General features: G+C 41.2%; 1 non-coding gene across 1 annotated transcript; it reads right to left on the reverse strand.

Moving 5' to 3' along the window:
• Window positions 1–2,670: 2,670 nt before the first annotated feature.
• On the reverse strand, window positions 2,671–2,778 carry LOC148555560 (small nucleolar RNA R71). Its single transcript, XR_015887958.1, has one exon. It is a non-coding gene; the product is annotated as a small nucleolar RNA R71 (small nucleolar RNA).
• Between the last annotated feature and the right edge of the window lie 10,147 nt (window positions 2,779–12,925).

Genomic DNA, 12,925 nt, shown 5'->3' on the forward strand with positions numbered 1-12,925 from the left:
TGGTAGTGATCGGGCTCATAGTGAGGGACAACAGTCACATCTGGCTCTGGCCGGGTCTCAGACTGGGGCACTGGCTCCTCGGGAGGCTGCTGAGTATCCTAGGTAGCCTGCGTCTGTGGAGGTGCCTTCTGCTGAGCCGCCTCCTCAACATGCTCTTCCTCGTGCTTTGCCTCGTGATCCTCCTCATCAGAAGCGGGAAAGTCGGGGAGGGGGGTAGCTGAACGCCCTGTGCTGCGAATGCCTGATCCACTCTATCAAGGCAGAGCATAATACGGCGCTTACTGCGCTCTATGAATCAAAATAGACGCTGAACCAGAAGATAGGTTGGCTCGGGTGCCGGTGGTGGTAAAGGTGCTACTGTTGCTTCTGAAGATGAGGGTCCTGCCGCTGCTGAAGAGGGAAGTCTAGCTGCCTCTACAGCTGCTCTAGCTCGAGAGCGGCGCCTGGATGGGGACTTCTGGTGCACCCACGTACTCACGGAATAGTAACCTCCTTGTTGTCGTCGTCTGGGGGTGGTGGTGACACATCGTCGTCCCTCCATGGGGCACTGGCTAACTAACTCATCCTGGTGACCAATGTGGGAAATGGTAGTAAGCCACGAATGTGTGCTCGCCACATGCATCGTCTGATGAACCGGGGGAAGTATACCTCCTTCCCCTCCATAACACAGCCAATCAGAAGAAGCATATCCATCGAAATCTCAGAAAAATGGGGCGTAGGTAGAACATAGTGGGCAAATATCTGTTGCCAAGTGCTAGTCTCTCTAGACAGATAAGTAAATAACATCCCCTTGGGCCTCTTGTTGTCAGAATCCATCACCCAAGGGGTGTCCGATGTGGCAATAACGCACTTCAGTGCCTCATAATCAAAGGTCATAGCATTTATTGCTATCTCTGCTTGCTGGTAGGCACATGTGTCACCAATCCAGGGTTGGCAATGCAATACACCCTCAATAGCAGCCTCAGTAACTAAGATCTGCCCGCCCCGTAGGTGGACTGAATCAAGAGTCGTACGAAAGAAGTTGTAGTAATTTTTCAAAATTATGTTCTTGATGTTCATCTTGACATTCAAAGTGTTCTTGGTGTTCATCTTGACACTCATATCATTCATGCATGCATTCATTGTTTTGATCTAAAAATTTCATGCATTGCATCATTTTTCTTGTTTTTCCCTTGCATCATAAAAATTCAAAAAAATTGAAAAATTATCTTTCCCTGTTTCTCTCATCAAATTCGAAAATTTGAGTTGACTTTTTCAAAAATTTTTAAAATCAAGTTGTTTCTTATAAGTCAAATCAAATTTTCAATTTGAAAATCTTATCTTTTTCAAAATCTTTTTCAAAAATCAAATCTTTTTCAAATTTCTTAGTTATTTTCGAAAATTCTAAAAATATTTTTCAAAAATCTTTTTCTTATTTTTATATCAAATTTTCGAAAATAACATAATCAATTAATGTTTTGATTCAAAAATTTGAAGTTTGTTACTTGCTTGTTAAGAAAGATTCAAACTTTAAGTTCTAGAATCATATCTTGTGATTTCTTATGAATCAAGTCATTAATTGTGATTTTAAAAATCAAATCTTTTTCAAAACTAATTTCAATCATATCTTTTCAAAAATATCTTCTTATCTTATCTTTTTCAAAAATATCTTTTCAAATATCTTTTTTAACTTCCTAACTTCTTATCTTTTCAAAATTTGTTTCAACTAACTAACTAACTTTTTGTTTGTTTCTTAACTTTTTCAAAACCACCTAACTAACTCTCTCTCTCTCATTTTCGAAAATATCTTCCCTCTTTTTCAAAAATTTCTTTTTAATTAACTAATTATTTTTATTTTTTATTTTTGATTTCAAAAATTTTCGAAAATTACTAACATTTTTCAAAAACCATTTTCGAAAATCACTAACTGTTTTTCAAAATAATTTTCGAAAATTATCCCTCCCCCATCTCATTCTATTTATTCATTCATATCCTAACATCTCATCTCACCTCTCTTCCATCCTCACAGCTGTGTTTCTTCCATTATATTACATTCTTTGTCTCCCCCTCTTCTTCCACTCACACAAGGATCCCTATACTGTGGTATAAAGGATCTCCATTATTATTATTATTTTTCTGTGCCTTCTTCTTTGTCATATGAGCAGGAGCAAGGATAAGAACATTCTTGTGGAAGAAGATCCAGAACCTGAAAGGACTCTGAAGAGAAAATTAAGAGAAGCTAAAATACAACAATCCAGAGATAACCTTTCAGAAATTTTCGAACAGGAAAAGGAGATGGCAGCCGAAAATAATAATAATGTAAGGAAGATGCTTGGTGACTTTACTGCACCTAATTCCAATTTACATGGAAGAAGCATCTCCATTCCTGCCATTGGAGCAAACAATTTTGAGCTGAAACCTCAATTAGTTTCTCTGATGTAGCAAAACTGCAAGTTTCATGGACTTCCATCTGAATATCCTTTTCAGTTCTTAACTGAATTCTTGCAGATATGTGATACTATTAAGACTAATGGAGTAGATCCTGAAGTCTACAGGCTCATGCTTTTCCCTTTTGCTGTAAGAGACAGAGCTAGATTATGGTTAGATTCTCAACCCAAAGACAGCCTGAACTCTTGGGATAAGCTGGTCACGGCTTTCTTAGCCAAGTACTTTCCTCCTCAAAAGCTGAGCAAGCTTAGAGCTGATGTTCAAACCTTCAGACAGAAAGAAGGTGAATCCCTCTATGAAGCTTAGGAAAGATACAAACAGTTGACCAAAAAGTGTCCTTCTGACATGCTTTCAGAATGGACCATCCTGGATATATTCTATGATGGTCTGTCTGAATTATCAAAGATGTCATTGGACCATTATGCAGGTGGATCCATTCACCTAAAGAAAACGCCTGCAGAAGCTCAAGAACTCATTGACATGGTTGCAAATAACCAGTTCATGTACACTTCTAAAAGGAATCCTGTGAGTAATGGGAAGCCTATGAAGAAGGGAGTTCTTGAAGTTGATACTCTGAATGCCATATTGGCTCAGAATAAAATATTGACTCAGCAAGTCAATATGATCTCTCAGAGTCTGCATGGAATGCAAGCTGCATCCAACAGTACTCAAGAGGCTTCTTATGCAGAAGAAGCTTCTGATCCTGAGAACCCTACAATAGCAGAGGTAAATTACTTAGGTGAACCTTATGGAAACACCTATAACTCATCATGGAGAAATCATCCAAATTTCTCATGGAAGGATCAAAAGCCTCAACAAGGCTTTAATAATGGTGGAAGAAACAGGTTTAACAATAATAAACCTTTTCCATCATCCACTCAGCAACAGACAGAGAACTCTGAACAAAATGCTTCTAATTTAGCAAACCTAGTCTCTGATCTATCCAAGGCCACTGTGAGTTTCATGAATGAAATGAGGTCTTCCATTAGAAATCTGGAAGTACAAGTGGGCCAGCTGAGTAAAAGGATGACTGAAATCCCTCCTAGTACTCTCCCAAGCAATACAGAAGAGAACCCAAAAGGAGAGTGCAAGGCCATTGACATAAGCACCATGGCCGAACCTGTGAGGAGAGGAGAGGACGTGAATCCCAAGGAGGAAGACCTCCTGGGACGTCCACTGATCAATAAGGAGCTTCCCTCTGAGGAACCAAAGGACTTTGAGGCTCATCTAGAGACCATAGAGATTCCATTGAACCTCCTTATGCCCTTCATAAGCTCTGATGAGTATTCCTCGTCTGAAGAGAATGAGGATGTTACTGAAGAGCAAACTGCCAAGTTTCTTGGTGCAATCATGAAGCTGAATGCCAAATTATTTGGCATTGGTACTTGGGAAGTTAAACCTCCCTTGTTCATCAATGAACTAAGTGATCTGGATTAACTGACATTGCCTCAGAAGAGACAGGATCCTGGAAAGTTCATAATAGCCTGTACCATAGGCACCATGATCTTTAAGGCTCTGTGTGACCTTGGTTCAGGAATAAACCTCATGCCCCTCTCTGTAATAGAGAAACTAGGAATCTATGGGGTGCAAGCTGCTAGAATCTCATTAGAGATGGCAGATAATTCAAGAAAACAGGCTTATGGACAAGTAGAGGACGTGTTTGTAAAGGTTGAAGGCCTTTACATCCCTGCTGATTTCATAGTGCTGGATACTGGAAGGGAAGAGGATGAATCCATCATCCTAGGAAGACCTTTCCTGGCCACAGCAAGAGCTGTGATTGATGTTGACAGAGGTGAAATAGTCCTTCAATGGAATGAGGACTCCCTTGTGTTTAAAACTCAAGGATCTCCCTCTGCAACCATGGAGAGGAAGCATGAAAAGCTTCTCTCAAAGCAGAGTCAACCAGAGCCCCCACAGTCAAACTCTAAGTTTGGTGTTGGGAGGCCACAACCAAACTCTAAGTTTGGTGTTGAACTCCCATATCCAAACTCTAAGTTTGGTGTTGGAGAGTTTCAACAATGCTCTGAACATCTGTGAGGCTCCATGAGAGCCCACTGTCAAGCTATTGACATTAAAGAAGCGCTTGTTGGGAGGCAATCCAATTTTTATTTATCTAACTATATTTTTCTTAGTTATATGTCTTTATAGGTTCATGATCATATGGAGTCACAAAACAAACAAAAAAATCAAAAACGGAATCAAAAACAGCAGAAGAAAAATCACACCCTGGAGGAGCATCTGTCTGGCGTTCAAACACCAGAACAGAGCATGGTTCTGGCGCTGAACGCCCAGAATGGGCAGCATCCTGGCGCTGAACGCCCAGAACAAGCATGGTTCTGGCGTTCAACGCCAGAAATGGCAGCAAATGGGCGTTGAATGCCCAAAATGGGCACCAACCTGGCGCTGAACGCCTAGAGTTGTGTGCAAGGGCATTTTGCATGCCTAAATTGGTGCAGGGATGTAAATGCCTTGACACCTCAGGATCTGTGGACACCACAGGATCACCTCAAGATCTGTGGACACCATAGGATCATCTCAGGATCTGTGAATCCCTCACCCACCTCACCCTCTCTCTCTCCATTCATGACCATCCCTTCTGTTCTCCATTCACCACTCACATCCATACACAGATCCCTCCATCTCCTCCATATCTTCTTATTCTTCTATTCTTTCTTCTTTTGCTCGAGGGCGAGCAACATTCTAAGTTTGGTGTGGGAAAAGCATAGCTTTTTTGTTTTTTTCCATAACCATTGATGGCACCTAAGGCCAGAGAAACCTCTAAGAAAGAGGAAAGGGAAGACAAAAGCTTCCATCAAGGGTCTATAGCTCAGTGGTAGAACATTTGACTGCAAATCAAGAGATCCCTGAGATACCTCAGGGGATTCATTTTCTTCCACACAATTATTGGAAGCAACTAAGGGTGGAACATCAAGAGCACTCTATCATCCTTCATGAAATCAGAGAAGATCTAAAAAGCAATAAAGGAGGAGCAACAAAGGCAAGGAGGAGACATAGAAGAGCTCAAAAACATCATTGAAACGCCATCATCACTAAGGTGGATTCATTCCTTGCTCTTATTTCTTCTGTTTTTTTTTCGTTTTCTATGTTATGGTGCTTATCTATGTTTGTGTCTTCATTACATGATCATTAGTAGTTAGTAACTATGTCTTAAAGATATGAATGTCCTATGAATCCATCACCTCTCTTAAAATAAAAACTGTTTTAATTTAAAAGAACAAGAAGTACATGAGTTTCGAATTTATCCTTGAACTTAGTTTAATTATATTGATGTGGTGACAATGCTTCTTGTTTTCTGAATGTATGATTGAACAGTGCATATGTCTTTTGAAGTTGTTGTTTAAGAATGTTAAATATGTTGGCTCTTGAAAGAATGATGACTAGGAGACATGTTATTTGATAATCTGAAAAATCATAAAAATGATTCTTGAAGCAAGAAAAAGCAGCAAAGAACAAAGCTTGCAGAAAAAAAAAATTCTGAAAACATAGGCGAAAAAAAAAATAGAAAGAAAAAGAAAAAGCAAGCAGAAAAAGCCAAAATCTCTTAAAACCAAGAGGCAAGAGCAAAAAGCCAATAACCCTTAAAACCAAAAGGCAAGGGCAAATAAAAAGGATCCCAAGGCTTTGAGCATCAGTGGATAGGAGGGCCTAAAGGAATAAAATCCTGGTCTAAGTGGCTAAACCAAGCTGTCCCTAACCATGTGCTTGTGGCGTGTAGGTGTCAAGTGAAAACTTGAGACTGAGCGGTTAAAGTCAAGGTCCAAAGCAAAAAAAAGAGTGTGCTTAAGAACCCTGGACACCTCTAATTGGGGACTTTAGCAAAGCTGAGTCACAATCTGAAAAGGTTCACCCAATTATGCGTCTGTGGCATTTATGTATCCGGTGGTAATACTGGAAAACAAAGTGCTTAGGGCCACGGCCAAGACTCATAAAGAAGCTGTGTTCAAGAATCATCATACTAAACTAGGAGAGTCAATAACACTATTCGAAATCTGAAGTTCCTATAGATGCCAATCATTCTGAACCTCAATGGATAAAGTGAGATGCCAAAACTATTCAAGAGGCAAAAAGCTATAAGTCCCGCTCATATGATTGGAGCTATGTTTCATAGATAGTTTGGAATTTATAGTATATTCTATTCTTTTTGTCCTACTTGATTTTTAGTTGCTTGGGGACAAGCAACAATTTAAGTTTGGTGTTGTGATGAGTGGATAATTTATACGCTTTTTGGCATTGTTTTTAGTATGTTTTTAGTAGAATCTGGTTACTTTTAGGGATGTTTTTAATAGATTTTATGTTAAATTCACATTTCTGGACTTTACTATGAGTTTATGTGTTTTTCTGTGATTTCAGGTATTTTCTGACTGAAATTGAGGGACTTGAGCAAAAATCAGATTCAAAGGTTGAAGAAGGACTGCTGATGCTGTTGGATTCTGACCTCCCTCCACTCAAAGTGGATTTTCTGGAGCTACAGAACTCAAAATGGCGAGCTTCCAATTGCGTTGGAAAGTAGACATCCAGGGATTTCCAGCAATATATAATAGTCCATACGTTGGCCAAGAATACATGACGTAAACTGGCGTTCAACGCCAGCTCTCTGCCCAAATCTGGCGTCCAGCGCCAGGAAAGGATCCAAAACCAGAGTTGAACGACAGAAATGGATCAAAACCTGGCGTTCAAATCCACAAATGACCTCTGCACGTGGAAAGTTAAGGCTTGGCCCAAGCACACACCAAGTGGGCCCCAGAAGAGGATTTATGCATCAATTACTTACTCATGTAAACCCTAGTAGCTAGTTTATTATAAATAGGACCTCTTACTGTTGTATTTGACATCTTTGGATTACCTTATGATCCTTTGATCACGTTTTAGGGGCTGGCCATCTCGGCCATGCCTGGACCTTCACATATGTATTTTTAACGGTAGAGTTTCTACACTCCATAGATTAAGGTGTGGAGCTCTGCTATTCCTCAAAGATTAATGCAAGTACTACTATTTTCTATTCAATTCATCTTATTTCGCTTCTAAGATATCCATTCGCACCCATGAACGTGATGAAGGTGATGATTATGTATGACGCTCATCACCATCTCCCCTATGAACACGTGCCTGAAAAACACTTCCGTTCTACATGAAATAAGCTAGAATGAATATCTCCTAGATCTCTTAGCCGGAATCTTCGTGGCGTAAGCTAGAATGATGGCAGCATTCAAAAGAATCCGGAAAGTCTAAACCTTGTCTGTGGTATTCTGAGTAGGATTCAATGATTGAATGACTGTGACGAGCTCCTAACTCGCGATTGCAGGGCGTTAGTGACAGACGCAAAAGGATAGTAAATCCTATTCCAGCATGATCGAGAACCGACAGATGAATAGCCGTGCCGTGACAGGGTGCGTGAGCATATTATTCACTGAGAGGATAAGATGAAGCCATTGGCAAGGGTGATGCCTCCAGACGATTAGCCATACCGTGACAGGGCATTGGATCATTTTCCCGAGAGATGACCGAAAGTAGCCATTGACAGTGGTGATGTATCACATAAAGCCAGCCATGGAAAGGAGTGAGACTGATTGGATGAAGATAGCAGGAAAGCAGAGGTTCAAAGGAACGAAAAGCATCTCCATTCGCTTATCTGAAATTCCTACCAATGATTTACATAAGTATCTCTATCCCTATTTTATTATATAATATTCAAAAACACCATTATCACTTTATATCTGCCTGACTGAGATTTACAAGGTGACCATAGCTTGCTTCATACCAACAATCTCCGTGGGATTCGACCCTTACTCACGTAAGGTATTACTTGGACGACCCAGTGCACTTGCTGGTTAGTTGTATCGAAGTTGTGACAAATTATGAATGTGACATCACAATTTCTATGCACCAGCGAGCTAATGAAATAATGGCCTCAATGGGACATATAGAATTAAACAAATCAATAATCACAATTATAGGAAGAGAATAATTCACACAAGAAGGAAAATAAGTGGTTATAAGATGTAACCACATCGATAGGCTCAAAACTCACAAGCTTGTGTTCTTAGCTCAAAACATGCTTCACAAAATATGAATTCATGCAAGTTCATCAAAAATTTCTCAATCAATTGGGGTGGTGCTCTATAGATAAATTCTTTGGAAAGATCTCCTTATTTTGACTAGGCTTATTCTAACTGCAAATGCAATGTTGTGATTGAGGAATTTTTAAAAATTCCTTAGTTATTCCCTTTTTCAATCAAAACGGTTTCACATGTAAAAAGGGTCAACTAGGACTCAACAACCAAAATATTTTTCTAATCACAACCAAAAGCTAAAACAAGCTAAAACAACTATATAAAGCAAAAGTGCATATATATAAAGCAAAAGTGTAAAATCCAACAAACTAAATAAGAGTATCCACAATCCACAATACTAATATATACAATGATCCAAAAGGTGCAAAATAAATCAAAATAACATAAACTAGGAGTTATTGTCCAAAAATGTTCACCAAATCCACCGACGGCAACGACGGTGACCTCCCTACACTTAAGATGAAGCATCGTCTTCGATGGTAGTGATCGGCTCATAGTGAGGGACAACAGTCACATCTGGCTCTGGCCGGGTCTCAGACTGGGGCACTAGCTCCTCGGGAGGCTGCTGAGTATCCTAGGTAGCCTGCGTCTCTGGAGGTGCCTTCTGCTGAGCCGGCTCCTCAACATGCTCTTCCTCGTGCTTTGCCTCATGATCCTCCTCATCAGAAGCGGGAGAGTCGGGGAGGGGGGTAGCTGAACGCCCTGTGCTGCGAATTCCTGATCCACTCTATCAAGGCAGAGCATAATACGGCGCTCACTGCGCTCTATGAATCAAAATAGACGCTGAACCAGAAGATAGGTTGGCTCGGGTGCCGGTGGTGGTAAAGGTGCTACTGTTGCTTCTGAAGATGAGGGTCCTGCCGCTACTGAAGAGGGAAGTCTAGCTGCCTCTACAGCTGCTCTAGCTCGAGAGCGGCGCCTGGATGGGGACTTCTCGTGCACCCACGTACTCACGGAATAGTAACCTCCTTGTTGTCGTCGTCTGGGGGTGGTGGTGACACATCGTCGTCCCTCCATGGGGCACTGGCTAACTCACTCATCATGGTGACCAATGTGGGAAATGGTAGTAAGCCACGAATGTGTGCTCACCACATGCATCGTCTGATGAACCGGGGGAAGTATACCTCCTTCCCCTCCATAACACAGCTAATCAGAAGAAGCATATCCATCGAAATCTCAGAAAAATGGGGCGTAGGTAGAACATAGTGGGCAAATATCTGTTGCCAAGTGCTAGTCTCTCTAGACAGATAAGTAAATAACATCCCCTTGGGCCTCTTGTTGTCAGAATCCATCACCCAAGGGGTGTCCGATGTGGCAATAACGCACTTCAGTGCCTCATAATCAAAAGTCATAGCATTTATTGCTATCTCTGCTTGCTGGTAGGCACATGTGTCACCAATCCAGGGTAGGCAATGCAATACACCCTCAATAGCAGCCTCAGTAACTAAGATCTGCCCGCCCCGTAGGTGGACTGAATCAAGAGTCGTACGAAAGAAGTTGTAGTAAAACTCCTTGACCCATGAAGTGTTTATTCTTCCCAAATCCCTGAATACGGGTATTAATGGAGCGTATCAGGTCGTTAAGGAGGGCCGATTTCTTCTCAATGTTCAGATTTTTCTTCTGATAGGTAGGGAAATGAAGTTCACAGTACAGATTCGGAAATCTGTCTGTGTCGGTGGGCGAAAGCTACTGATTCTCCTTATCCATTTCATTAAGTGTGTTCTTGGCATAGTTGGCATAAGGGGAGAGGGTAGAGGCTTGAGATTTCTTCCTCTTTCTTGAGGTAGTAGCCTTGGCTTTTCCTCTATCTGACATCCTGAAAAACATATATGATATGTTATAAGCAATTATCCAAGTATAGGTATAGCAAGCGAGGTAAGATATGTTCATGAAGTGAGTTAAGAAAAGAGAATTCTGGGAATGCAAGTAATCACAAGGTAGAAAAGAAAATGAAGTCACAAACCAAGAATGCAAACAATAATCACATCATTCTTGTTCAATAAGCTCAATGAGCATCATACTCAAAAAGAATGGTTAAAGAGTTAGTTGAAAACTAAAAAGGAAAAATCAGTATGTTAGGCAAGTTAAAAGTTAGAAAAAAACTAGTTCAAAGGTTGGGGGTGTGACGGTCATTTGCTTAATTAAGAAGAATGCAGAAAATTAAGGATAACAAGCATACTCACAATCATGATGGAGAAGCAGTCATTGATGATGAAATATGAAATTGCAAAAAGAGCAATTTATTGAAAGCAAGTCATCAGTCAATGCCACGGTCACTGATTATGCAATAATTGGTGTTACAAAGGGTGAAATGCACTTTGTGTAACATAAACCAAGTTAGAAACCAATTTGAATCAAGTGAGTTACACAAGTGAAATGCACCAATTATTGTAAAAGAGTGAACTATGTTCAAGGAAATTGCAAGTTAAATCAAATGGTGAATGTAGCACAATTCAAAAGGCATTTGATTAACCTGAAAAGTGAAAGCACGTAAAGGTTCGAATGGATATCACGGGAAACAAAGTAAAGACATGGAAATGCCGACCAATTCATCCTATGAACTGAACTTGGCGAGGTAAAGAAATCTGAATTATTAAAAGTTACAAGTTCAGTCGTAGGTGTCAAGTTTTAAGAACAAACATTTTCCAGAAATTTGGGCAGCATTCCGGTAGTAATTCAGATGTTCCCGGATAACAAAAAAAAAAACAGCAACAATTCACATATGTATTCAGAAATCTCATCAAGCAAGAGAGACGCATGCAATACATATGCACAGGCAGCATGAAACATAACTCAACAACTAGAATTCAGCAGGGTAGCAGTGAAATAGCAGCAAAGCAGTATCAATATGGATACAGAAGAACTCATCAACCATCACTCAGCAAACAAGGACTATGCATTCAGAAGGTAAACAAATACGGAGCAATTATCAGGCATAGAATCATCTAACTACATCCTAACTTCCTAACCGCATTTATTTCTATCTAGCCTATCATGCAGAATTAATCAACTAACTAATCTAATCTAATCATGCCAAAATTAATGAAAGCAGTAAGGAAACAGAGCAATGGGGCAGGGGAAGGTGGATGACCTGGAGTGAAATACAGAACAGAATGGAAATAGTTAAATGGGAAGGAGGAGCAGCGAAGTGGTGCTGTCAGCAGCGGCGGCTCACGGAGGCGCCGGCGGCTGCAGCAGTGGAGCAGAAAGGGGAAGCGCAGAACAAAGCACGGTGCAAAGGGTAGCTCTGGTGCAAGGGTGGTGGCAGGGTAGTGAGTGTGAGTGGTGAGGAGAGAGACAAAGAGGAAGAGATATTGGGGAAAGGGTAAGGGTTGCGCGAATGCGCTAGGTTTCACCACGTCCCTGGGTTAAAGTTTTTCGAATCCACGTGTGCGCGCACCGTGTGCATCCGCGTGGGTGGGGAAATGAGTAAGTGGCGCGGAAGCGTCAGGCGCGCCTTCGCGTAGATGGGGGATGTAGGCATGGGCGAGGACGCGTACAGTGCGCGTCCGCGTGGGGTGAGTTGGGCCAAGGGCTTTATGCTAGCCCAGAGTTAGCGCAACTCTCGAGTTATAGGCCTGGAAACTTTGTTAGTGGATCGACGTGCACGCGGCGTGCGCGCGTCTGCGTGCATTGCAGATTATGCGTATCGACGCGTATGCATGCACTGCGCATACGCGTGTATGAGGTTATGCCAGGAGCTTAGTGTTGGCGCAAGGGTAGCCCAACTCTCTGAAAAATGTATGGGCCTGCATCCGCGTATGGACGCGTGCACGCATAGTGTGCGTACGCGTCCCTGCCCTCTTTTTTTTTTCAGAAATAGCAAAAACAGCTCAAAATCCTCCTAATACTACCTACAGCTCAAAATTAGCCAAAAATACAAAATGACAAAGAAAATCTTTTTGGCTTTTTGAGAATTTTCAAGTACAAGAAAAAGAGGCTTGCTCCACAAGCAACCTACAACCAATTTATTGAAACAAATATATAGAAAGAAAACTATCTACAGTGGTAAATCAATTTACTTATTAAATAAAAATGCAAGAGGGTGGAAAGAGTTTATCATGGTGGGCTGTCTCTCACCTAGCACTTTTAGTTTAAGTCCATAAGTTGGACCCTTGCGAAGCTCTCTTGTCATGGTGGCTTATGCTTGTATTCATCCTTGAATCTCCAAGTATCTTTGCCCCTCAAATGGTTGACAGAAGTTCCAGCCATCTTCACCAAGTTTGGATCGAGTTCCACCCAAGATACGAGCTCCCATAGTTGGCCTTCGTGCTTTGATCCGGGATCCCATATCTTATTTTCGCACCCGCCTTCTAGTTGATCTTCATGAATTTTCCGTTCGGGTGGTTGACAAATAGAATTCTCTTTAGTGCACTAAGTCTTCTTCCTAGACCCATGTGAAGTAG

The sequence above is a fragment of the Arachis ipaensis genome, chromosome B6 (assembly GCF_059453495.1).
Source record: "Arachis ipaensis isolate K30076 ecotype BB chromosome B6, ASM5945349v1, whole genome shotgun sequence".
Lineage (NCBI taxonomy): Eukaryota > Viridiplantae > Streptophyta > Magnoliopsida > Fabales > Fabaceae > Arachis > Arachis ipaensis.